Raw genomic sequence first — 27,071 nt, 5'->3', positions numbered from 1 at the left:
AGCCTCCGCTGCCCGTCGTCCATCCATCCGACTGTCAGTCAGCGGGCTATAACTACCTAAGTATCGTTCACGAGTTATAGGTAGAGTTGAAATTTTCACAGAATATAATATATATTTCTATTGCCGCTATAACAACAAATAATAAAAATTTCAAAATGGCCGCCATGAAGATTAAAAAAATTAAAAAGTGTTCGATGGTACGATTCTTGTACGATGGTACGAAATCAATGAGCCCAACTCGTATTTAGCCGATTTTAAAAGTGAAACAACATTTATTACGTTTTTAAACTACGTTAAAAGCCCACAACTCTAGCGCGGATCGACGTGAGGCGGGTCGGCAGCGGCGCAGGCGCATAATCAAGAGCGCAGGAAAGAAAGGGGCCACTTCCCTTGCAGAGGCGTATGGCGTTACTTCCGCTCGCCGCCGGATATGGCTCCCTGTGCGCGTCAATTATTATTTCCTACTTAGATGTTTCCTTTGGGGGCTGGCTGTAATTAAACGAGTGTAAGATGATTGTTTGGCGAATGTTTACAAAACCAACTTAGTGGAACAGTGGATAGACCGATATTATTATATACTTAATATGTAAAAAAGAATAAGATACCTATGTAGAGCGCTATCTCCTATTCTCTTGCGTTCATTTATTAGCGATTCGGACGAGATTCTGCAGACGCGCGTCAGACAGCATCGCTACTTTTTGCTGTTAGTCGCATATAAAACGCGCGATCGCAGCGATTCAGTAGTGATACAATCGCATAACATCGCTTCAGCATCGATGCAAAGGCGCGACTGTATTTATTTAGCAACCTTCCTTTATTACATGGGTGCCCCCAATACTTTTCGTTGCCCACGCTGAGACTCTTCCGTAAAAGCAACAACAAAGACAACACAACCAACATGATCTTGATCGAGTCCATCTGGCACTGTAGCGTCCAACTCCAATGTAGCTGGCCTCTACACTAAGTATCTGGTGGAAGGCTTTGGCCGTGACTAGTTGCATTACCTATAGTTACCCTACCGGCAAAGCCGTGCCGCCAAGCGATTTAGCGTTCCGGTACGATGCCGTGTAGAAACCAAAAAGGTATGGGTTTAGTAAAAATTGCCATATCCCTTCCAGGTTAGCCCGCTTCCATCTTAGATTGCATCATCACTTACCACCAGGTGAGATTGCAGTCAAGGGCTAACTTGTATCTGAATAAATAAAAAAACTTTATCGACGGTATCGCTACTGAATCGCTATAAATAGTTGCCACGGGCGACTTTCCTTACGGCCCGTTCCCACTAGTCGACTGTCGGGTCCGGATTTTAACCGAGCCTCGGCGTCTATGTTCACCACCGGCCACGATCGAAGCTGGTGCCAATTTTTAACACTCTACGTAAGGAAAAGAAGAATGAGAAGAAAACCGTTAAAGACAGAGCCTAAGGAAAGAAAATATTGAGTGCACCGAATCCTGAGGGAGAGATTTAGTTTGGGAACATTTCAGAACTTAATAACAAAATAAAGTGACGAAATTAAGTTTTTCAACTATTTTAGAGTGTCAATAACTAACTATCTCTATCTACTTCTATCTACTTCCTATTTTATACTGATACAATTCCAAATGACCTTTAAAACAACAAAAATGCAATCCAAGCAAGCTCGTACCGAACTGAAACACTTGGATCTAATTCACTACTTTCACAATCAATGGAATTGTATTTATTCGCCACGTAATAGCAAACATATATTTGTCTCATTACGTTGGATTATTTATGGCGCGTGCGATAAGGACGGATAGCGGAAGTTGGATAAGAATGGCGCGGAGCTTGTTCATTGATGTTTCCGTCGACGTCAGTGGACTTCTAGTAGAGACTTTATTACACGGGCACTTTTTGCAATGTTTATTCAGATAAGTAATAGAATTCATATGGAAACACATTCCATATGATTAATTAAGTGGTAGAATTGTTGCGGAACCAGCCGGAACGAAATACTTGTAGGTAGGTAGGTACCACCTAGCTATTTTCTGTGATCTAGGTGACCTTATGCTATTTTATAGCTAAGTGTACCTAAGGCTAGAATCAAACAAATCGTCCGACGTAAATAAAGCGCGACAACTGTATAGTTCGCGACAAGTCGACATGGCAATCGGGGTATGAGGTGAGTCGTGGTGGTTCCGCACCGAGATAGCGTGGAGGCTGTGCGGGTGTAGGGCGTCCCCACGCCGGTTGCCAAGTTAACCTTTCGCAAACTATACCTACACGCGTACTACACGTTCTACTTTGGATCGGAAAACCGCCAACTTCAGACTTTTTACTTTAGATTTTGCGGCTCTTGCGCCTGTGGCAGCTCAAACGGTAGTCTGCAATCAGCTTATAGAGTTTATTTTCGTTGTAAGGTTTTCGTTTGATTGTAATCTCATGTGAAGGTCGATGGGGAAGGTCAATGCAGGTTAACTGATAATGGGGAGGATTTCAAACCGGTGCACTGACACCGTCGCCAGTCGCACCTTATAAATTGACCTGAAGATTAGAATCAGCATAGTTTGTCATACGGGCTTGCAAAGTCCACATATAATTCAACAATACTGATATACGTAAGTAGGTAAATCGATTGGAAAGCTGTTCGAGGAGAGCCTTCTCCTCAGAGTCTAATCTCTGCTATAATCCATGCAGATGATATGAATGATACAGCGATCGTGGTCTGTGGGTATAAAACCTAAACCCTGGTACGTGCCAAAATGCAGCGTGAAAGACGCATCAAAGATGACGGTTCTCTTACTGGCACTGTGAAATTTCATCGCGCAAATTCTGTGAGGTGGTATGAAGCCGTTTGCGCTTTTTTTTCGTGCGTGTGGTTATAATTTCCGCAGAATATCATGACATTATGGTGAATATTTCGCGGTTTACCTTTATATCTTACAGTGTGGAAATACTGACGCCAGAGAAGGTACTCTCGCGAGATGAAGCAATATTTTTTTTTAGTCAAAAGAAGCAGTGACATAATCCCAGTTTCATTGAACTGATCGCCGCCCGCCCCCCGCAGATCAACCGCCCACGCTGTGACGTCAAAGACGATGCGCAATAACCCCCCTAAATTATAACTCAATTTCTTATGTAAGTGATACCTACTAAATAGGTTCGAGAAAAGGCATCAAATGTATTTTTAGCTGACTCCTTACACTTTTAGGGTTCCATACCTCAAAAGGACACTTTGTTGTCTGTCTGTCTGTCTGTCCGTCCGTCCGTCGTGTCTGTCCACAAACCTATAAGATACTTTCCGTTGACCTAGAATCATACAATTTGACAGGTATGTAGATCATAAAGCACAAGTAAAGGAATAAATCCGAAAACCGTGTATTTGTGGTTACATAATAAAAAAAAATTAAAATGTATTTCAGTTTTCATAGTAAGATATTAGATAACTATATGTATAATATAAGGTATCAGGTATATTTCATATTATAAGGTATCACATGAAAGGGTACCTTTACCTGTACACTCTAAAACAGATTTTTATTTATTTTAATGCTCAATAGTTTTTGATTTTATCGTGCAAAATGTCGAAAAAAATACCCGAATACGGAACCCTCGGTGTGCGAGTCTGACTCGCACTTTTTAATTATTTTGTTTTTTTTTAAATTATTTTAAAATACAGCAAAACGATATAGTGATGACATAACTATGTAGTTTCATTGAGCTGTCCCGACTCACCCCGTGTCACCCCGCCCGCCCACGCGCTGACGTCACAGACGATTCGGTTTCACTCGAGTTTCAGATTACTCTAGCTCAAATCCTGATGCACGTATTATAATGAAAATCAATACAAGCCTCAATATTTAAATAGAGTCAGTCACTCAACTGCAACTTAGGTATATTATTTACATTTATTATTAAGAATTATGACGTCAAGTTAGACTATTTGATGAATTTTCTGATTTGTTTTATAATTTTACTACCTACTGCACTTGAAATAAATTCCGAAATAAATTTTAACACATTGGATAATACCCGTGACCTCATTCAGGTGGTATAGGTTTTTTAAAAATCCCGCTTAAATTCTTTGATTTTCTGGGATAAAAAGTAAGCTATGTCTGTCCCCGGGATGTAAGCTAACTTTTCATCAATATCGGTTGAACTGTAGGGCCTTGAAAAGCTAGCAGATAGACAGACAGATAGTTAACACTTTCGCATTTATATAATAAACAATAATCAGTAGGTAGCTAGTAAAATTAGTAAATTAGTATTATATAGTGTGGATTGCGAAACCGGCAGGGATTCAACCTGCATCCCCCTCGTTTTCAACAGCTGTAACTGCTGTGTATCGCTACTAGATGTCACTACCATACCATACTTACACTTAGATTGTTAAAAACTACATATCGAAAATTTTGCCGTCGGCAGTGGTCTGTTTATTAGTCCAATAGAATGGTAGACTAAATACACCCCCAGCCTCCTGCGTTAGCCAGAGCGATGCAGGCTCAATCCCTACCGGTTCCACAGTTTTTGATATGTATTGACTAATTTGAATTTCATGATGATTTCAAATTAGCTCACACCATAGATATGTAGCTGACACGCCCTGGTTTTGGTCAGGGTTGATTTCCGAAAAAATTTTTGGTCAAGATCTCAAGCTTGGCTTTTTTATTTTGTACCTACTTAAGTATCAATAGTCTTATATTTCTAATGTAACTTAACAATGAACTTTACAACGAAGTGTCAAGGTCTTTTGCAACAGGACATTACTTATTACCGCTTGATTTGTTTGAAAGAACAAACAGCAATTACGAGCAACGCCGAGCAAAGCAAAGCAAAGCAAAGCAAAGAGACAAACAATCTCGAGTTACGCGTATCCGGGAGGTGAAGCTCATACTATGATATTATTACTTCAATGGCACAAAATACGACGAGCGAGCTATTTTACAGGGCTGGACCACGGTGCTGGACAGTGGACACATAATGTAAGTAATAATATGTTATTCCAAATAATAAAATATAGTTTGTTGGTTTATTTGTTTATTTGTCCGTCAATCACGCCACATCGGAGCAACGGATCGACACGATTCTTTGCATGGATATATTTGAAGACTGAAGAGTGATATAAGCTATTAAGCCCGCAAAATAGAAATCTCAAGGGATTTTTAAAAACCTAAATCGACTTGAACAAAGTGGCGGGCATCAGCTAGCCTAAATACTTATATGTATATAAAAGGAAAATGTGACCGACTGACTGATCTAGCAATGCACAGCTCAAACTACTGGACGGATCGGGCTAAAGGTTTGCAGACAGCTATTTATAACGTAGACAAAAAATATATTTGGACATTCAATCCCTATAGAGGTAAAGTAGTGGTTTAAAATTTGTGTATTCCATGCAGATGAAATCGCAGACATAAGCTAGTTGTAAATAAGTAGGTATACAAGGAAATTTTGTACAAAGCGCTTATGTTTCACTTGCTTCATAATGTAACTGTTAGGAAGCACGTGGGACGCGTTTCAGTCGAGTATGATGATGTCTTAATTTCTGGCGGAATCTTACTTTATACATACATCTCGATTCTCAACAGGTAAACTGCATCGCCGTCAGCACATCATACATATGAGAGGTAGCAGCCCTAACAGCGAATGAAACAGTGCGTCCGGCAGCGAGCGGCGGCGAATGGGAGCGGAAACCCGCGGTTAGTCCACTTCCTGTTTCCTGCGGGGCGTCGCACGCGCAGCCGAGCGCGCCCGACCGTGCCCGAGCGATCCACTGAACACGACGGGCTACAAGCCTAGGCTCCGGGCTCGTGTATGCACATTGTCCGGACTCCGGGGCCTAGGCTTACAAGTTACAACACAGCATGCTAGGTACAATACCACGGCTACAGATACCCTTTTTCCGCAGGGAAATCTTCATGGACACCGCACCCGGGGAGCACGAAGTTGTCAGACTCTTACCAACTAATCCCACCATGTTCCATCATCATGCATCACCTGGTGGTTGAGCTTCGAGGCCAAACTAAATGTAAGTAGGTACCTACTTAATCTTTCAAGTAATCGTGCAACTTGATTCTTGTAAGCACAAAAAGAGCAATCGCCGATTTTCTTGCTGCTTCTGCTCGGTAGGAAAGGCATTCCAAACCAGTGCTACTTGGAGATTACATTTTACGATTCAAAAGTATGGACTCGTAAAAGTTTATTTGAATAAAAATCTTTCAATTTGTTTTTCTTATTCCATTACAAGTTATCCCTTGACTGCTATCTCACCCTGGTGTTAAGTAATGATGCAGTATAAAATAGAAACGAGCTAACTCGGAAGAGGAATGGTAGTTTTTATTGAGCTCCTACCTCTTATCGGTTACTGGTTTCTACACGGCATCGTACCAGAACGATAGATCGCTTGACGACGCAGCTTTACCACTAGGATCGTAACTAGCCTCGGCCGAAGCCTCCACCAGAAATCTACTGCATTCTGTTTCAAAGTTCGTTTATAACGGTTGCAATTTTAGATAACTTACTTATAGCACAGAACATGTACCTACATATAACAGTACCTATATACTGACGTAGGTATATTTACCTATATCACCTATACGCCAGCTCGTAAATGGTGGGGGATTACTATTACATACTTGCCGATAGTATAAAGACCTAGTTAATGGTTAGCATAATATGAAATAGGTAAATCAGAATTCCAGAGCATTCGGTCGTGCCGGAAGCGCATCCGGCAGATAGACGCCTGCCGCGGTCCGGATGCGGCGCCTGATAATGAGCATGCATCCTAGTTTTTAACCGACTTCATTATAGATAACTATCGTAAAGAAAATGAACTGATTGATTTGTTCGGGCTTACAGCTTAAAAGTTCTTAGGTAAAAAGATTTCAAAGTTGAATAATCTGCCTGCTTATATAATAATATGCAAATCACTTAATAGTTAATACCATATGATTAATTATTATTTTGTGAAAACTAACAATTTTAAATAACTGAAGTAGGTAAAATAAATAAAAATATTTTTTATTCAACTAAACTTTTACAAGTATTTTGAATCGTCAAATGCATCCGAACCACCACAGGTTCGTAATGGCTTTCCTACCGAGAAGAACCAGCAAGAAATTCGGCGGTTTCTCTTTTCAAAGAGAAAACAAGAAAGAGATCTCTTGTACAAGTTTGGCATTAAGTAGAGTTTACACGAAGCCAGTAATGCTGGCGCCAGTCTGCAGACAAGCCAGCGTTGGCCTGGCCCTTGTTGTTTAGACGCGGCCAATCATTCACGGATTTTTTCTTCTGGTGTGCACACGTTTGGAAAAACAATAAAGAACACACACCGTACGGACGTTCGCCAGTGACTGGCGAGACTCGTCTACACGGGTCCGCAACGCTGGCGCGGGGGTCGAAGGGTATGCGGGCGGAGGTCACTGGCTAGAAAAATAGACGGTCGCTCTATTCTCGCCAGCGTTGGCAGCCAGCGCTGGCTTGGCTTGAAAAACTGTTTACACAAGGCCAATACCGAGCCAGCACTGGCTGCCAGTCTTATTGGCAGCCAGTGTTGGCTCCGTGTAAACTATGCTTTACCTATCTAAGATAGCAGTGCTCTTATCAGTTAAAACGCATAATAGGCGCTACAGAAATTTCAAATATGTAATGAGTATTATTTGTTAATTTTTTTAAAGTAAGTTTCCATGTAATAGATTTGTGTACCTACCTAGGTAATGTTTCGCAATTTTCTTATCTCTCAGCTAAACGCAATAGGTAGGTAGGCACTATTTTAGGTACATAATTAAATCTCGATTAGTATTTGTAACCAATGAATTGCCAACCAATTCACCCACGTTGCACTTTCTGTGATCAAAATCGAGTTGAAGTCGAAGATATATACGCGGGTAGAGTGGTTATTTGGAAAAATCATACTATTTGAGCCTTTTGAGCTAATTATCTATGGTCTTTTCTTTATAGAACCTAATTAATTTGTCCAACGAATGTTAACATACAACTATAAATTGTATTTACTTCCTATCAATTTTTTTTGATAATAAAAAACACATTTATACTGGCTTTTCGGCTAAAATGGCGACCTCGCACCAGAAAGCTCAGCGTTGCCAAATCCTCCACTAGGTGGATAGACGACATCCAATGAGGCGCAGGTGGCGTAGAAACCCCTACAAGAGACATGTCTATAATTATGATAATGAAAATGATGATGGTGATATGTATGACGTAATAATATAAGATCAATGTATATGCTAGGTAGTATAGGTAGATAGCAAGTAAGTGAATTGAGCTGTCGTGCTTGTCAGGGCTCTGAGTTCAAACTGGAGCTTTTGAAGACTTTTGTCCGTAGCTTATCCCTACATAACGTTTAAATGTCTTTGGTAGAAATTAACATTTACAAGCGGTTCTTTGCCGGCGTGGCAGCAGTTCATTCATACTGGTAGCCCACGCGATTCCCCACCATCCCACCCCCCTGCACCGTTACCCCACACGCCTCGCGTCGCCTACCCACCACCCAACTAAGCTGTAAGATTAAACTTGACGATTATGATAGCCAACCTTCTAGTTTGTTCAGTTTGCCTCACAATCCCTCAACAGTGTTCAAAGTTCAAACCTATAATGTGAAAACTTTGGGGTACAATTTACTATGGTGACCAAGTCGAAATCGCACACGAACATTGGTGTTTAATACTTAATTAAGTACTAATTATAGGCATAAGTTTTGAAAATGTAGCAAAACTCCTTATAATTCGACTGCCCCACCATACCTAGTAGCAATAAATTGTGTCTCAAAAGCTTTCATATCGCATCTAGAATATTGTTGAGGGTTGAGGGATCTTGAGGAATTGAACCCAAGGCTTATTACTTTATCTCACCCGTCCAACAAAATACCATTCACCATCTGGGTATGGAATCCACGCGTGTAAACTGTATGACGTCGCGACAGTATGGCGACCGTCTATTTGTCTGCTAGTTGGAATGACGTCACGGCTTTGGAAAACTATCACCCATTAATGAAGCCCGGTTGCGTCATACTACGCTATGCCAACTCCGCATGTCGTTACTTAATACCTACCTATCGAGCGAGAGTTCATTGTGTATCAGATGTAAAGATTTTATAGGAAAATGCCCACCTACGCTGTGTTATATGCCTCGGATTACGTATGATCTGATGATGATATGAGGTAAGTACCTTTATATCTACGTATTTTTAACAAGAAATTACACTTGTTTATTATCATACCAAGGTAGATAATCCCTGCTAACCTTAGCTTCAGCGGTTCCCCGAGTAAATTTCAACATGGGGTTATTCAAGGGGCGGATCAATAAATCCTGAAAGGCCGGCAACCATGGCGGTTCTTCTGGTGCTGCAAATGTTCATGAACGGCGGTAATCACTTGGCATCAGGTGGGCCCGGCCCGCCTGCTCGCTGTTTCTATTTAAAAAAAAAAAATGAAAAATCGTTACGTTGTTGATGTCTTATACTTACGCAGATCTTTTCTAAAGCTTTTCCAGAGCTCCGTTACGAGCTATAATTATAATGTTCTTTTACATCGGTAATAATATTAACATATTATTTGTATTATTTTAACACTAAGTGAATTTTCAAGCAAAAAGTTACACTTGAGACTCCGAATAACAAAATTGAGACTTCACATTCACACCCAAGTCAAGAATGACTGTGGGATGGGTTGGGGTGGCCGTCCCCTCAACCTCGTCTCCATTCATGAAATCAGAGGGACTTGTTACGAGCCAAGTATTTGCATAGTGATATTCGAGAGCGTCTACAAATTGAGAAAGATAAAAATAGACTTGAATATCATTCTAACGCTATAGTTCTCTTTAAACCTTCAAATTGGTGAATAGGTTTCTGTGGAATGGGAATTTTTTAAGTGTCCCTACATCGAGAATTCTAGAGCTAAACAGTTGACACAAAAACCGGACAAGTGCGAACTGAACTTACTGGGAGAGGCTTCCATACGCTGAATAAATTGTAACGCTGGCTATACACGATCAAGTTTACCGGTCAAGTTTGCAGCGGACTTGAAGCGGCGTCCAGTAAACTTGACGGTGTATCGCTATCAGTGTCAATAGCTATCAGTTGACTGGAGCCGCCGCTGAATACTTCACAGTAAACTTGATCGTGTATAGCCAGCGTAAAACATACGTTTGCAGTTTGTACCATAATATAATGTTATCATGACATGACATTGTTGGCTTGTTTTCAAAAATTGAATCGCGTGCATGTGAAAATGCGCGTTTAATTAAAGTTCGTCAGTTTTCAAAATTAAACAATTCAAAACCCACGTCTGCGGCACTTCGACTGTACGAGTAATTTTCATCATTCTGTACTAATGACGAAAATAAAAAATAAAATATTATGATACGGTGCTGGTCAGTTGGTACCTACAAATTCATTAATTTCACGGAGCACTACGATTCAAACGAGTCAGTCGCAATTAAATTGATTTAACTCAAAAGGACATTGCCAAAGATTAAATAAGTAACAGATAACTGCCTATACGTTTCTAGCTTTAAGGAATTTTGTTTATCCATCCCTTGTCCCCCGTATCATAGCATTAGCTGAACAGCGCAGGTAGAAGCTGGTGCCAGGTGGTCCCATAATGACCTAGATACATTTGTGCGATAGGTTGTGACATATATTGCTGCTTCGTATTGTAGCTCTTTTCTATCCATACTAATATTATAAATGCGAAAGTGTGTCTGTCTGTCTGTCTGCTACGCTTTCACGGCTCAACCGCTGAACCGATTTTAATGAAATTTGGTACCAACTTAGGATATTTTCCGGGGAAGGACATAGGCTACTTTTTATCCCGGAAAAACAAACGGTTCCCGCGGGTAATAGCTAGTAATAAATAAATGAACACACATGAACATGAAACCATTACTTGCAGTAGAAACACGATATAAAAGAAAACCGCAGGGCGCGTTCTCTAAAGGTCTTCTCCTGCTCAAGGTAAGTAGTCAGGAGTTCTAATGAAATATTGCAAGCTCTTGCGTAAGGCTGGTTAACCTGGTTGACCTGTTACACAGGTAAATCATATACAATTTAGTATTTTAGTGTGGAATACGTGCCTCACTTGCCACCTTACCTATTGCGTGAAGGTACATATTAAACACAATATGACCTACAACAATTGCATCTAAGTAAAATGTTCCCTAGCATAGAAATGTCACATCTGCGTAGTATGATAGTCTCATCCGTGGAGCCTACACTAGTACGGCAGGGCGCGGGCGTGCGGGGAGCGTGGGCGGCGCGGGGGCGGCGTAGGCAGCAGCTATGACACAAGTACCGCGAACTGAGTGTAAGCTCTGGTAATTAAATGTGTCGCTGTCGATCTGATGTCACACAATTTGAAAATATTCATAACAAGTGTAAATTAAAAATTTATAACACCCGCGACAAGTGAAGGTTACTAGAAAAGAGCTGATAACTTTCAAACGGCTGAACCGATTTTCCTTGTTCCTTCGCTATTAAGCTATAGCCTATACCTAGTAGAGTAAGGATTGTCTTTATACTGTGCTATTACCATTAAAAAAAATACAGAATCTTCACCTCATACGTTGAATCAACCTATAAGGTGTTCCAACTTCCAGCAAATACCTGCTCTTGCTGATATCTATTGTCATAGCCATTCATAGCTCTCTTCATCTTATTGTCACTTTTAATAATTACTTATATCCATTGTTAGACATAGCCTTCCCATTTCCCTTCATGTACACACAATATTCCGGTGAATCTCTCAAAGTTTTTTCTTCTGGATTTTTTTTTCTATAAGTATGTACCTAAGTGTTGTGCAAGCACGTGTCCCTAAATCATGACGCCTGTCTACGCAAACGTGTTGAAATAATGCATTATTGATAAGCTGGAGATCCACTTGTCAATTTCGTATACGTAATTCTTTGTGGACATTCTCAGAATGTGTCTTTTGCATGAGAAATATATTTTTGACATTTAGGCTTTTACAGTTACAAATACATATATTGCAAAAACCTGAAAAATCTGGCAAGAGCTGCATTTTTGGACTTTTTCCTTCATATTATTTTTCCCCTTTTCCCTACCAACCAACACCAAGTGGTTTTGTAAGGCTACCTGTCCACTGGAGTGGACCGAAGCGGAGATGTGCTCAGTGAACTAATCAGATTATTGAGAGGTAACGTGATAATTTTTTTCGACATTTCTGTGCAATCTGATTGGTCTGCTGAACACGTCTCCGCTCCGCTCCACTTCAATGGACATATACCTTAAGGGTCCTGTCCAATAAAGTGGTGGGGAGACGTGTTCAGCAGACTACTCAGAGTATTGAGAGGTGACCTGGTATATTATTTTCTTGCGTCCCTTTTGTGGAATCTGATTGGTCTTTTAGTGGAACACGTCTTCGGTCCGCTTCAGTGCCCCGTGTATTGAAGCGGAGCGGACCGGAGCTTAAACGTTAGTCGAGTTCATTGGCCGAACGTTGGGCTAATGTGTACCAAGGTTCTTCATAGAACAAAACTGCTGTCGGTTGTCGAGGGACGGATGCATGAATATTATCTGGCGCTGTGTCCGGCGCCGTGCGGCCGCCGGATCCGCGTCCGGCGACCGATTGCTCTTGAATCCTACACGTTACACGTACCTTCTATACGTTATGTTAATTATGAAATAGGCATACTGAATACACCGACTATACTATAATATGTTTAAATGCTTAACGTAACGTATGTTTTTTTACAATTAAAAAATACGGGGGTCTTATAAATGTCGTAAATTAAAATGAAACTATTAATTTATTTATTTAGAAATCTTTATTGCTACATAGTTATATACAGAAAAACAAGACAAGCTACAAAATAAACTATACAAAAGGGTGCAAAGGCTAACTATATAAATTGAAATGATATCAATTTATTAATTATTAATATTATGATAACTCTACTACTGGTTCGAAAAGCAGATTCTACTGAGAAGATTAAATCTAAAACTAATCGAGAGCTTACGTGCAAAACCTAAGTAGGTAGATTAAGGCCTTTTTAGCGACAAAGTTTCGCGGAACAAACCGGCAGAGCTTTCAGTTGCCTACAAGATGCTATAAGTGCATTGATGATTTGAAAAGAGCAACTGCTAAGTTTCTTGCCGGCTCTTTTCAGTAGAATCTGCATTCTTAGTTATTAAAATCGGTTCAGTAGTTTATCTATTTCAAATAAATTAAAAATTCTTTCCGCTTTACAATACAATATATGAGGTTTAGATGGATCATGGCACTCTCAACTCTCTAGAGTGCCAACCACTACAATTTTTTGTCAATAGGTAGAAAGTGTTTACAATCAGTAATATAAAGCTATACCTATAAAGACGTAGTGTAGCTTAGGTGTGTACCTAAACAGAGTTCTTCTTCTTATACCTACCTATGAGTTATGACTATTTTTACACGCACGAGGCATTCTGCGGGAACTCTATGAAAGTCAAATAGTTTCTAAGACGAGACAAAGTGACAAGTGATAAATTGATTTAACGTTACAGAAAAATGTTTCGTATTATGTATTATATTTATCAGCCGTTGTCGAGCATTGAACTTTTGTCATTGAGCGGAAATTAATTTCGAGTTCCCCATGTGCTTTTAACTTTTACCGTATATTGCGTAACCGTAGGTAGCTTCCTAAAATGAACAAAATGAAATTCGTTTTGCGAATCTCATAATGATATGTTAACCTGCATTTATTTTATTGTTTGTTGTTCTTGTTATTTTATTTTTTTCTGTTTTTTAAATTTGTATTTTTTTTAAAAGTTAAATAATATGAGAATAATAAATAAATGAGGGACTAAGAATATGTTTACCTGCTACCTATATTTATGAAAATTAATTTTAAAAAATCGACTTCTAAAGCCACTACAAAGATACAAATATTTTTCCTTCTTCTCGTATGTTGAAGTCGGCGTTCCGCAGGAACTGTCTTTTCCCGTGGATTTTCCAAAAAAAATTCTTTCATACAAACCTTATCCTGACAAAAACGACTACAAAAATAAAGATTCATCTAATTTTGTGCAATCGTTCGGAAATTATGCACATTTCGGCGATCCGTTTTTATTTATATAGATTCAAGATGTTTATAATATCTTGAAATTCAATAGACCGGAACAAAAAGCAATAGATAATATTCATCGTGATTCTATTACTGAGTGCAGTGTAAGTTGCATATCAACCACATTTGTGGGATTGTGTGCGGCGCGTCGTACCTAGCTGCAGGCTGTAGGTAGGGTGTCGGGTGTCGCAGCAGGAAGAGATCGCGTTTCGACACCGATAGTGGTAATACGAAGCAATACATCAATCGACTGTCTACCCACTCTTTGGTAGCTATCCTTCTTATTTTGTGATATTATTACAGGTGTGTACATGCGAGGTGTAGGTATTATCTGATTTTCATGAACGAATTGAATAATCGATCTACAGTGGCGTGCACAGAGTTATGTATAAGTTAGGTAGTTCCCTCTTTACTGGCGGTTTTGATGAAAAATGAGCATTGAACTATTCGAATCAGGATAAGCAGCGCTTTTGTGCTCCTATGAACTGCGCGCCGCTGTCGATCTATCTGTAATTGTGTCGATAAGTAATAAAAATATACTTAACGGTTTTTATCCATCCAGATCATAAATAAATCCGTGAATCGTCACTAAATCTATCGGAATCTAATAATAATCTATTCGAAGTGCCCTACCAAAAAGAATCAGCAAGAACCTCGACGGTCACTATATTCAAATATTCAATTTACAATCGGTAGATATGTAAGTATAAGAAATTGCAGTAATTACAACTTTATTTTTGCGGGATCAACTGAGCCAGACTCTCAGGCATGCAGGTTTCCCTCACGATGATTTTCTTCACCGAAGAATAATTTACATAGTAATAAACATAATGATTAATTAATCATAGAATTTAAGTTTACATTTTTATTTAATTCTACAAAAACAATCTTATAATATCAATATCCGTCTTTTCAATTTTTAATTTTCTAGGGCTTCTCTTACTTCATCTTGCTCTTATATTTTACTGGACATAATATTTGGGTACGCTAAAGGACTTCTCAAGGCACCCTGCACCTGAAGACCGCTGCGGATCCAACTTTGGATGTAGGCATTGCATCTCCTTTGCTGTTTAGGCTTATGTTGTAAAGAAAATGTTCATGATTGGATTAAGGAGAAAAATACGAGTACCTCAACACCACTGTCGCCATGCAAACGGGACTTTATTACTCGGAGCTTATATCCATATATACACACACGTTCGCGAAATGCTTCGATACCACGATTTAAGAAGTTCTTTGTCATTGTGCGATAATTCACTTTGCTTCTCATAAAGATGGGTTCACATAAGGTTGGTGTGGCTAGACGTTTTTGCGACGCATTGGCGCGGTGTATCACGGAGGTAGGTACATACTCGTATTTTTCTCCTTAATCCTGATAATAATGAACATTTTCTTTACCACATAAGCCTAAACCGCAAAGGAGATGCAATGCCTACATCCAAAGTTGGATCCGCAGCGGTCCTCAGGTGCAGGGTGCCTTGAGAAGTCCTTTAGCGATTATGTCCAGTAAAATATAAGAGCAAGATGGAGTAAGAGAGGCCCTAGAAAATTAAAAATTGAAAAGACGGATATTGATATTATAAGACTGTTTTTGTAGAATTAAATAAAAATGTGTACTTAAATTCTATGATTAATCATTATGTTTATTACTAATTAGAAATCCAAAAGCATCATATTTAAAAAATATAAGAAAACGCTCGTTCACTATATCACTTAGTAACTAGATCCTAATTTCCTGTTGCTGATGTGGATATAGGTATCTATTACCTAAATGTGGACTCGGCTTAACATGTTAGTGTCAATTTACTTATTCCTGTAAATCTGTTGCAGTTTACGCGTCCTTCAGCTTAGTATATTTTATGTTGGTCTCAAGTAAGCTTTTCTGTTATAAGTTTATGACTAAGCTTTAATTTAACAACAAAATCTTAGAAATTTATTACAATTTATATATAAGAGAATATAATTTATTGATTTATATGCACTCCCATCTAGGTAGGTAAATGTAATACCAACGTAACCACACCGTAATTACTTCAAAAATAAAGATTAATTACCTTTCTTAATTAATCTAGACTAAAGTTTACTAAATATGTTTAAGTGCTCGAGCGAAGTTTAAATTAAGGAGGGTACTATACATATACTCGTAGGTACGACGTAGGACACAGTTCATATTAACAGGTCTCTCTCCGTCACTTACTCCATACAATCGTAGCCCCAATTTCATTTGAATATTAAGCAACCAAAGTCCATGAAATTTTGCAGACATATTCTAGAAACTAATATCTGAGTGTGGTGTTTTAGATTTTTCTTCAATTAGAAATTAAAGATTAGATCCCGGAACGTTTCTACAAAATTCCATTGAGTATGATTGCTTAGTATTCCAATGAGAGACGAACTACGTTTGTATGGAGCGAGTGACGGAGAGACTACTCTTAATTCAATGGGTAGACTGTTAAATTATACTACTACTATAATTTATATCGATCTCGGCAATGGGCAATACGGATATTACGTATTTATTGGGTACATTAACAAAATATAATCATGCCAAACCAAACAAGTCCTCTGAATGGCTACACCTACGAGCGCGTAGGCTGACATTATTATAATAATATTATTACCTAAGTATATTATATTTTTATCTTACGGAGAGTGAATACCGCGATCTACGCCGGAAAGAGGACAATTTTTTATTGAACAGAAACCCTTTCATCAAGTCGAGCCGAAAATGATTTTTCTGACGAAAGAGTTCAGTAAAATATTCAGTTCAAAAAACCCCCAGATCAATTCCTGACTTAGGTTGAGATCTATAGAGAGCACTTTGACTTTGCTCAGACTTAAAAGTATTAAAACGAGACAACGTTAGATCGCTGGCATAAATCTGACTCGTTTTAAGTAACTGAAATTTAAGGCTGAGCTAAGTCAAAGCGCGCTCTAGATCTAAAGCCACAGTGGCTCCGGCTTTGCTCACGAGTCACGACGTAGCTCCCCAACCCACCCTTAACAAATACTCCTTTTGGATTAGGAGTTAGAACCCCCCCTTTCTGAATAACCTCGCATAAAATATCTCACCCTATGATACAGGACATTGTCCATGTTACTTAACATAAATTAAATTCAAGACTTACCATTCAACCCGCCCGGATGTCGCCACATTTATCGGTAATACGAAATGGAAGCGAAAAAACCACCGTTGGACATATTCAAGTTGCACTTGCCGGCTATAGGCAAGAAACTTGTTTCTTATTTATGAATTCTTTATAATGCCATTCTTCTTGAGAATCTATCCATTTATCTATAACTACTATTATAAGGCTGTAAATTTAGTCTGTTTGTTCGATTATAACGATATTACTTCGTCTATTCTGACGAGCCTACCCAAGTTTTCCTTTGGATTAACTTGGTCGCCAGTTGAAACCTCCGAAACTAATCTTGAAACCACTTCCATGCTCAAAATTCATTTTCCAGAGAGGTCATCAGGGGTCAGGTTATAGCTAGATTCTTACACAAGTGACTCATAAGTTACTGACTACTGTTCATCATCACCCATCGCTGGATCACTATAGCGCACAAATCTGCTTTCTGAATGAGAACGTTTTAGGCCAAAGTTTACCACGCTGATCAAGTGCAGATTGGTAGACTTCACACATTTTTCAGAACATGCAGATTTCCTCATGATTTTTCCTTCGCCGTCAAAGCAAGTGATATTTAACAGGGCTCTCTCCGTCACTCGTTTCATACAATTGTAGTTCCAATTTCATTTGAATATTAAGCAACCAAAGTCCATGAAATTTTGCAGACATATTCTAGAAACTAATATCTGTGTCTGTGGTGTTTTAGATTTTTCTAAAGATTTGTATGAAAATTTTTAAGACCACGTAACTTTGAAACCGAATATTTTAACAGAAATCTGGAAAACCACAGACATAGATATTAGTTTCTAGAATATGTCTGCAAAATTTCATGGACTTTGGTTGCTTAACATTCAAATGAAATTGGAACTACGATTGTATGAAACGAGTGACGGAGAGAGCCCTCTTAATTGCTTAAAACAAAGTTAAAAAAGTGAAAAATCCGATGCCCAAGATAAAATTCCGGCAGTTACAAACAAACCGACTAAATCAGAAGCCTTGGATCTTTAGCCACAGGAGATTATGAGTAGCTCACTGCGCCATGGAGATCGAGAAAGGATGAAGAGTCGCGGGCCAAAAGCTAGTGGATATCAAGAGTGGAATAAGAAAAGAGCTCCATCCATTGTAACTGACGTCAGCATTGGAAGTGGGAGCCGCCGCGCCCGTGCCGCGTTTACATCTTTTATTTATAGGCGATTGATTGATGAAGCGAAACGTCGTATGAATGAATCGATTTATGGTTTCGTTGAGCGGACACTGTTTATGTGGCCGCTTGACGTCAGGAATCTTAATCGGGGAGCCGATAAGCTTTGGTACCCAGTATCCTTAATGATCCAGCTATGTAGATACAATTTCGAGAAAGAGCTTAGCCGCCGAATCCAACTCGGCTGGGTAGCGTTCGGGAAGCTTCGAGATGTCTTTTCGTCGTCGAGAAGTCCAAATTTTTCGAACAGTGCGTGTTGCCGTGATATGGATCCGAGAGATGGTTGCTATTGGCCTCAGAAGTAAGTTTGTTGTGCAGTTTACTCAGTGTACCCTTAGTACAAGTAGAACTGCACTCGGACTGCGCATTCGGTCGGCAGTTGAGTTGCAGTAAGCAGTTGTGGAAGGAAGGCGGAGGACCGTGTTTGGTGGAAAGTCCTATGTCTAGCAGTGGACGCATACAGACTGATGGAATGGAATGGAAAGCAGTAGTGACTTGTGTCAACTGCAATCAAACTACATCCTACTGCAATTTTGCAGTTGGCTTGCAGTTCAAATGCAATTCGTTTCTATAGACTCTAAGAGAGAGATATAAGAGATAAGAGTTTACGCGATAGAAAGAGAGGCGTCTGTTGAACTTTGGGCCGCAGCAGTGCTGTACGAGCTGAATTGCACTTTATTGCGTCGTTACAAGAGATGCTGTTTAGTTAAACGTCTTTGCGGATTGAGCCATCTTTAAATACTCGTAAATGAAGATACTATGACCATTGATGCACCGATGACCAAACTGATATAACCCTACAGTACCTAGTTATAATTTCTTAACCGACAACTGAGAATCCGACGAAGTTTCTTGCTGGAAAATAACGAGGAGAAGAGATCGTACCAAATAGGAATTGAACTTTAGTTGACACGGGCAGGTGTTAGAGATTTGCGTTGATCCAAGAGTCAGATCTATTGTGCCTATTAGGAGCAACAACACACCAATAAGGATTACGCATGTTTCGGGACAAGCTGCCATTGATATACAAAATATCAAGACACATAGTACAAAAGTTAAGATGCCTGAAAAAAGAGGCCCTTCTTCTTCTTTTCACGGGATTTCGCAGAGCTCTTGGAGAACTTGTATCACGTTGACCGTAGTCGATCTATTGCGATCACCAACATCTACAGCTCTACGTTGACACTTACAATCCACAAAAGCCCCGAGCCGAAGTAGGCAAAAACCGCCAAGGTGACAAGACAAGAGAATTATATATAGTAGAGACACATTTTTCAGTATGGAAAGTAAGAGTGATCAGGTCATCAGTCGTGCATCAGATGCGTCCGATGGCTGACATCGAAGAAATAATAATATGACTTCATATTTGAAAAATGCGTTGCATGTACTACATATTTCTTCTGATTCTTCCGCTAACTGCGGTGCGTCTCGTAATAGAGTTAGATTACCTTTACCTTTCTAAGAAAATACCCGGTAAGTAGGTGTATACTTTGCATTTGTCCAAAAATAATCCCGGATCTATGCGCAGCGAAATCTTTATCAAGCAGGTCCTCGTCTACGTATCTGTTGCTTAGTATGTCTGTGCAGACGGTCTAATTGTTTAATTTCGGTCTTGAGATAGGTTAGCAACGAGCGATTGGCGGTTGCTCAACTCGTTATCGCCGCATCGTTTGAAGAGCCGCTTCCTGCGCGATGACCTGCGTTATCGAGTGCGCCTACGATGCATAACGCCCAATACTCTCGGTTTCAACCGTATTTCATGGAACCATATTATGGAGGGACACCCAATCTACTCGTATAAAACGGTTTCGTTCAATGTTTCAGATACAAACCGTTGAGGTGTAAAATGCCCTTCCGGTGACCGCGTTTCCTGCTAAACTCAATCTAGCTTAAATATGTATGTCGGTGATATGTCGGTGTCATAAGGCACAGTGCAGGCAGGCATAAGTGGCTTAACCAGATAAAATAACAATAAAAACATTTAATTCAACCACAAGCCATGTATTTCTTTTTATTACGTAAGTTCCCTGAAACTTTATAAAAAAGGAGTTTCTCAAGAGCTTCTCAAAAGGCAAGAATAAAAACGGCCCAGAAGCTTAAAAGCAACAAAGTTTTCAATATTGAAAATGCTAGCGCACTGATGAAATTCTTTAGCAGTTGCAGATATCGGCGCTCATTGAATGAGGGAATTTCGGCTTGCTTACCTACCTGCAGTAGTGGGACACTAGACCCACAGTCCAAAAGTCAAAAAATAAACATAAAAAATATACAAATACTATACTTACACAGTCAAAAAAGGCATCTTTCCCCGGGGACTACTCTGTGTACCTACTTGATCTAGTCAAATAGGTAGGTACTCATACTATTACCTACTACTTATTACTACTTACTATATTCTGTAGACAAAGCCGAATGATAATGTTAAGAAATCTAAATAAGTACATTCTCCATAGTAATAATTCCATAGTAATTTACCAATAAGGGCCCACACACTCCTTTTTTTGTAAAACCAAATTCTACGATGTGATAACAGAGTTCCTTATCAATGAACCCGCGTAACAAGATCTGGTTCATTAAAAATCTAGACCTCTATATTTAGAACGAAAATCGCTTATCGTCGTCTTCTTTTGTATATTATCTTGCTTGTTATGTTTATTTAGTCTGGTGATGATTTACATTAAATATTTTAACTTATTTTCGACACGACTACAGTTTTACGGTTTTAAGTTAAACACTATATATTTTGTGTGCTTGTTTACCAAAACACTCATTAGATTTTTACAATAACCACTCTTTTGCGTTGTGCAGTCGGGTAAAAAAGACTACTTTTACTCAGTAGGGGGGTTGTACAAATGGCGAGCATGAAAACTCGTAGTCTACCATACACTACAAAAACAATTGCATAAAAGTACTGTTTTTATTTTTAAATTTTAAATCAAATAAATTAATGTACCAGCACAAAATAAGAAGTTTTGTGCTATCATTTCTCGGCTTCTGTTTTTAAACTTGAGTAGATTCAGATACAAAGTCCCCAAAATTGTAAAAATAAACACGACTTCAAACTCTCTCAGTTCTCAGTAGGTAAATGTTTAAAGCTGGGCAACTAGTGGGTACATGGGTACGTGCAATAATTTGATAATAAGTGACACTATTAATAAGGTTGGCATTATCGCATGACGACTCGGTCACGTAGCCAACGGGTCTGCGAAATAAAGAGTAGGTACTAGTACCTACTCGTATGTCAGTAGCGGACTGAGGGCTGGTCCGCACTAGGCCTCAGGTCTAAAGAGGCCTCCAAACCTCGAGAAATTTTCAGTGAAATCACTTATCATAATTATAAATACAAAAGTGTGTTTGTTTGTTGATTCGCGCCGCAACGGTGCGACAGATAAACGTGATGCTTTAACGCATTTCCCAGAGTGAGTTGGACTTGCCCCGCGCCGTCTCTGCACCGGAGAAGAACAACTATTCCACTTTATTGTGACTATGCATAGTTTTCGTGTAATTTTTAACTATTTACGCAGCCTAATTTTAACTAAATAATTTAATTATTTATTTACGCCATGGAAACTCAGTTGAGATGATTTTTTTCAGGCTTAATTCCAGTTGTCATCACATTTTATACAGCCTATACTTAACCATTTTAGATAATCCCTCTTTCTATAGGCGGAAACCGTGTGAAAATCCATATAGTACCTACTTAATTTCTGAGATTAACCCAAAAAACAAGAACTCAGAGCGGCGGGGAACTTTATAATATATCCTAGCTATTAAAGACTAGAGGATGCCCGCGACTTCGTCCGCGTGGATTTAGATTTTTATAGATCCCGTGGGAACTGTTTGATTTTGCCTATTTCGATTACAGAGGCGCAAGCTACTTCGCTACAAAATTTCATACAAATTGTTTAAGTGGATGGCTCTTTAAGAATCCCGCGGGAACTCTGATTTTCCAGGATAAAAAGTAGCCTATGTCCGTCCCCGGGATATAAGCTAACCTTATACCAAATTTCGTCAGAATCGGTTGCACTGTTGGGCCGTGAAAAGGTAACAGACAGACAGACAGACAGACAGACAGACAGACAGACACACACTTTCGCATTTATAATATTAAGTATGGAAGTATGGATAGAATGGATTTAGAATAATTCTAATTAGATACATTGATACACGGAGGTACGACTCATCCATAAACAAATCTACTTATGAGTCTGTACTGGTGTGTATGTCGTGTTCGGAACAATAGCAACAGTGCATCGTAGGGGGGAAGATTAATCATAGCTAGCCTTAAAAAGAGCAAACAAACGGCCTATATATTATGTATTATCGCAATTAAGGCTTCACACACACCAGGCTTGACGCGATGATACACGACGTTAACTTGTCCAAAGGTATAAAACTGACCCAGGTGTTGTAAAATAAGATAAGGTATGAAATTGGCCTACTTGGAAAATAAGGTAAGGTATGAAAGTGGTCTAGAAGTTGTAATATCTACATATAAGTTAAGGCATAAAAGTAATCTAGAATCTGTGGTATAGGGTAAGTTATGAAAGTGACCTATAAGTTGTAAAATAAGATAGGGTATCAGGTATAAAAGTGATCTAGAAGTTGTCAAATAAGGTAAGGTATGAAAGTGGTCTAGAAGTTGTAATATATTTTCTTTGTAAGACATTTACAAAGAAAATATAATGATGATATTTTTTTCTAGAATTTCTTCTATATTATGTTGTGCTTCATGTAGTTCCTTATAGTTAGGTATGAATACGCGTGTGAGTAATGTCTTGGCGTGCATTTGGCGTCGCGCATTCTGTGGGCACAAGCCTTTATAATCTGTGCATTCACAGAGCATCGAACAACCCGAGTGCCACTGCATCATGCATCTCGGGCCACAGGTCAAGGAATGCGATCGATAAATAGCAAGATTTGACAGTGAAATGCCACTGTTTAGCTAGCAGAATTCAGTCGGCCAACGAATGTACGAAGCGGTCATATCCGATATTGCGGTCAAAGATTCGCTGTTTTTGACGAATAGGATGCAAGATCCGAGTCTCTTAAAATGTTTCTATAATTATAACAGTAAGTAGTCATAAAAATAACAAACAAGTTTTTTTACTGTCGCGATAGCAATTTATGCATTATTATTTTATTTTGTCACATGCCCAACGTAATTTAACCAATGCATTATTTTATAGATCCAATCAAACAATCCGAATTCAATCAGAAACAGTAGTTCCCAAGTATGAATGACAGATGCTGTACTTATTTTAAATGCGATAAAGTGGTAATAAAGCTACATTTTCGTGAAAAAAAATCTCTCTTGGTTTTATAAGGCTATAGATAGATACAATTATTGACAGTTGATACTAAGGCATAGTAGCAGTCAGCCATCATCAATGTCGCTATCCAACTGTATGATTATTAAACTGTGTTTACATAAACACCTCTACCGCCCTAAGATCTCACAATGACTTGAATAATCCATCTCTTACGAAGCACGGGTCAGAAGATCCGCGGGGCCGACAATTTTATATACGGGAGATTATTTTTCTTACCTACCTACTAGGTATCTATCTTTTAAAGGTTTGGACAGACAATCCAGCGATAGCAGTTTACAGTATGACAAGGGTTTTGGTAATTTTCGGGATGTAAAATAAGTCGCGAAGTGCATTGTGCTGGGCTGGCACTACAAAAAGCCACCAATCAAGAGAAGAAGATTGTAGCCGATGCGCGTCCCGCATCGATAGACCTACCTCCGCCAAGATTGGTTCAGTGGTTGCGCCGTAAAAAGGTAACAGACAAACCAGACCGACTCGCATTAATCATAATAATCGACTAGATGATGCTCGCCACTTTGTCTCGTATCTTCGTTCAGGAATTCATTGATTTTTTCGGATTAAAAGTAGCCTATGCCCGTCTTCGAAATGCAAGCTATCTCTGTGAATCTAGTCAAAATTGCTTTGACGGATGGGTGATAAGATAGCAGTCATACAGACACACTAGCGCATTTATATTATTGGTATGGATTAAAAGCAAAATAGCTAGTGCTGAGAGAATTTGGAGTAGTTAAACAGATCCAACGTCACGTAACACAACAATAGATCCTGTATTGTAAGTATTGAAACATTAAAATTCACGTAGCGACGCTTACGCATGCGGTAAATAGGCACATAGGCGGTCCATATGAGCTCGATACGGCAGGGCCTAAATATATCGGGAGCAGATTCGATGTACCGGTACCGCCGATACATAGTAGGGCTAATAGTACGAGAACTGGTGCATGATTCTCTATTACATTTAAATAGAGTAAAGTCAGTCAACGTCCGTCTTACAGTCCCGACTCATAACTTCCGGTTCGGAAACAAAATACTGAACAATCCTTTCCAAAAAAAAAAACGGGTACCTATACAAATAAACTGTGCCTACCATAAGAACTAAGAAGTGATTTCATCAGAACCCTATATGTATTTGCATAGCGTCCTCTTGGTCTTCGAAGCACACGCCGCGGCGCGGCGACCAGTCCTCGTCACAGTGAAATTAGAGCATCGTCAGAGAATATAAGCTACTCAGTTCGCTTGTGCCCAGGATGAAATTTTTTCATGTTATTTCATGCCAGTTATTTCATAACCCTAAATGCACGTGGACGAAGTATTCCTTACTCCTTAGAAAAGATTTTCAGAAATTCCACACAATCTAAGCGACATGATTCAACTAATTAGGTACATAATAATTCAGCCTTTTGCTCCCACAATTTTCCACAAGTTCTGGGACTATAAGCATGATGACACATCCACACTTCCCGTTGCTTGTCAAGTGTGGCTTACGTATTCCTGACGGGCGTATTAAAATGCATGAAAAATAAATTTCCGTCTGTTTTGATCGGAAAATTTAGAAACCCACTATAACAATATTTTCTTAGGAAATTCCTTACATAACCCCTAGATACCTACGTTTACCACATTTGTTAGGTACTCTTGCAACAGACATTATGTCCAGCAGTGGACGTCTTTCGACGAGACGAGATATTTAGCTACCAAAATATTTTTCATTATAACTCAAACGATATTATGTTTTGAATACCAATGTTGGGCAGTAAACCAAGGATTCACAAAAACAACTGAAACAAGGTTATGGAATATCTAACTGGTGGACAGTCAACAGCACATCAGCTTCACATTTGCAGTGTGAAAACTATCGCTGTTATGGACAACTTGATTTACACAATACTTACCTCAAAATCGCTAAGTTTAAACTAAGAGAATATTACCCAATAGGACCTAAGGTTGAAATCTATAGACCGCACTTTGACTTTGCTTAGACTGAAGTTTCAGTTTCAGAACCGGACCATATTTTAGTAGGTGTTTCATGGAGTACGACGTAAGTACTTACACAAGTCCTCATTGCCCTATAGGTAAGTGAGTTTCCTTTTATCACACGCTCTGCTCGGCCGGCCATCAAACGCCGTCGGCGGCTTGTCGACATCTGTTGTCCTAATTTAGACAGTCCCTGGTGTACTCCACATCTTGTAAATAGTATCAGTTACTAAATATAATATGTACTTCTATTTACAAGAGTAACCGCCGTATTTCTTGCTGGTTTTTCTAGATAGAAACGGCATTCCGAACCAGTGGTAAATTATTTTGAGGATTCAAAAGCACTTGTAAAAGTTTACTTGAATAAAAATATATTCTATTCTATTCTATATTTAATATTGTAGCTTGCGGGGAAATGGTTGCCAGAATTTCATATTTTAGTATGTTCTTAATTCTATAGTGCAGTTATATGTAAATTCTATACTATTTTTATAGTATTACATAATGACTCAATGAAATCAGTCGACACATCAATCAATAGTTTCTATTAGGTATTATACCAAATCGATCTGCTTGATATTTATCGATTCGCCATCTTCATTCGATTGGCGATTTCCGACACTGCCGATCCAGTATCCATCGATAATGGATGGATTATTTTAACGACCGGTATCCGCCGATCAGTCAAAGAGAGCTACGACATCAACCGATCTACGTTGATCGACTGGATGTGACTGGTAAAGCCCTAATATTAAAAGTGTAGATCCTCTGGGCTCTTTATGCCCTGCATCCGATCCATATCCGAGAAAATTCAGATCTAGAAAACTGATCGAAACTGGATGTCGATTTTACACTGCGCACGTTGAGATGAATGATGAATCTTGACTTTTGAGCAATACCATCGTTAGCATTTATGACGGCTAGGATTCGGATGGCAAGCAGTGCGCAAGCGTTCATACGAGGTATAGGTATGGTGGTTAGTTCGGTATTCCCGGCTTTGGAAAACAACTGCTTCTGCAACTGCTAATGGGACGTGTTTACCTAGTGTATGTAGTGTAAATGCCTATTCACTCTTGTTTTAAAGATACTCGGATTATAATTGGTAGGAAACACACATCGTGCATCGCGGGAAAGAATTCCAAAACGTAGAGCTAGCATAGAGACTAAAAATCGCGCGATTTTTTCGCTATTCCGTAACACTTGCAATCATATAGAGCTGAATTAAGTAACTGCGATTTATAATTCGCACGGAAAAAATCTGCGATTTGATATGGAGTTGTATGGCGCTCACCGCATTCGCAGTGCGGGCAGGTGAAATTGCTTACGCGACGCGGAAAATAAATCGCGCGAATAAAAATCGCAGTGCGTGTTAGGCCTTAGCCATGCGTGTCAGG

At 39.2% G+C, this 27,071-nt stretch overlaps 1 long non-coding RNA gene across 1 annotated transcript; it reads right to left on the bottom strand.

Annotated features, from left to right (window-relative positions):
• Positions 1-7,137: 7,137 nt before the first annotated feature.
• LOC123866457 lies at positions 7,138-25,584 on the bottom strand. Its single transcript, XR_006796198.1, has 3 exons — positions 25,573-25,584; positions 23,807-23,810; positions 7,138-7,537 (listed from the first exon to the last, which is right to left on the bottom strand). It is a non-coding gene; the product is annotated as an uncharacterized LOC123866457 (long non-coding RNA).
• Between the last annotated feature and the right edge of the window lie 1,487 nt (positions 25,585-27,071).

The sequence above is a fragment of the Maniola jurtina genome, chromosome 6 (genome assembly GCF_905333055.1).
Source record: "Maniola jurtina chromosome 6, ilManJurt1.1, whole genome shotgun sequence".
Lineage (NCBI taxonomy): Eukaryota > Metazoa > Arthropoda > Insecta > Lepidoptera > Nymphalidae > Maniola > Maniola jurtina.
Note: the sequence above shows the minus strand (reverse complement) of the source record. Positions and strands in the feature narration are given on the sequence as shown.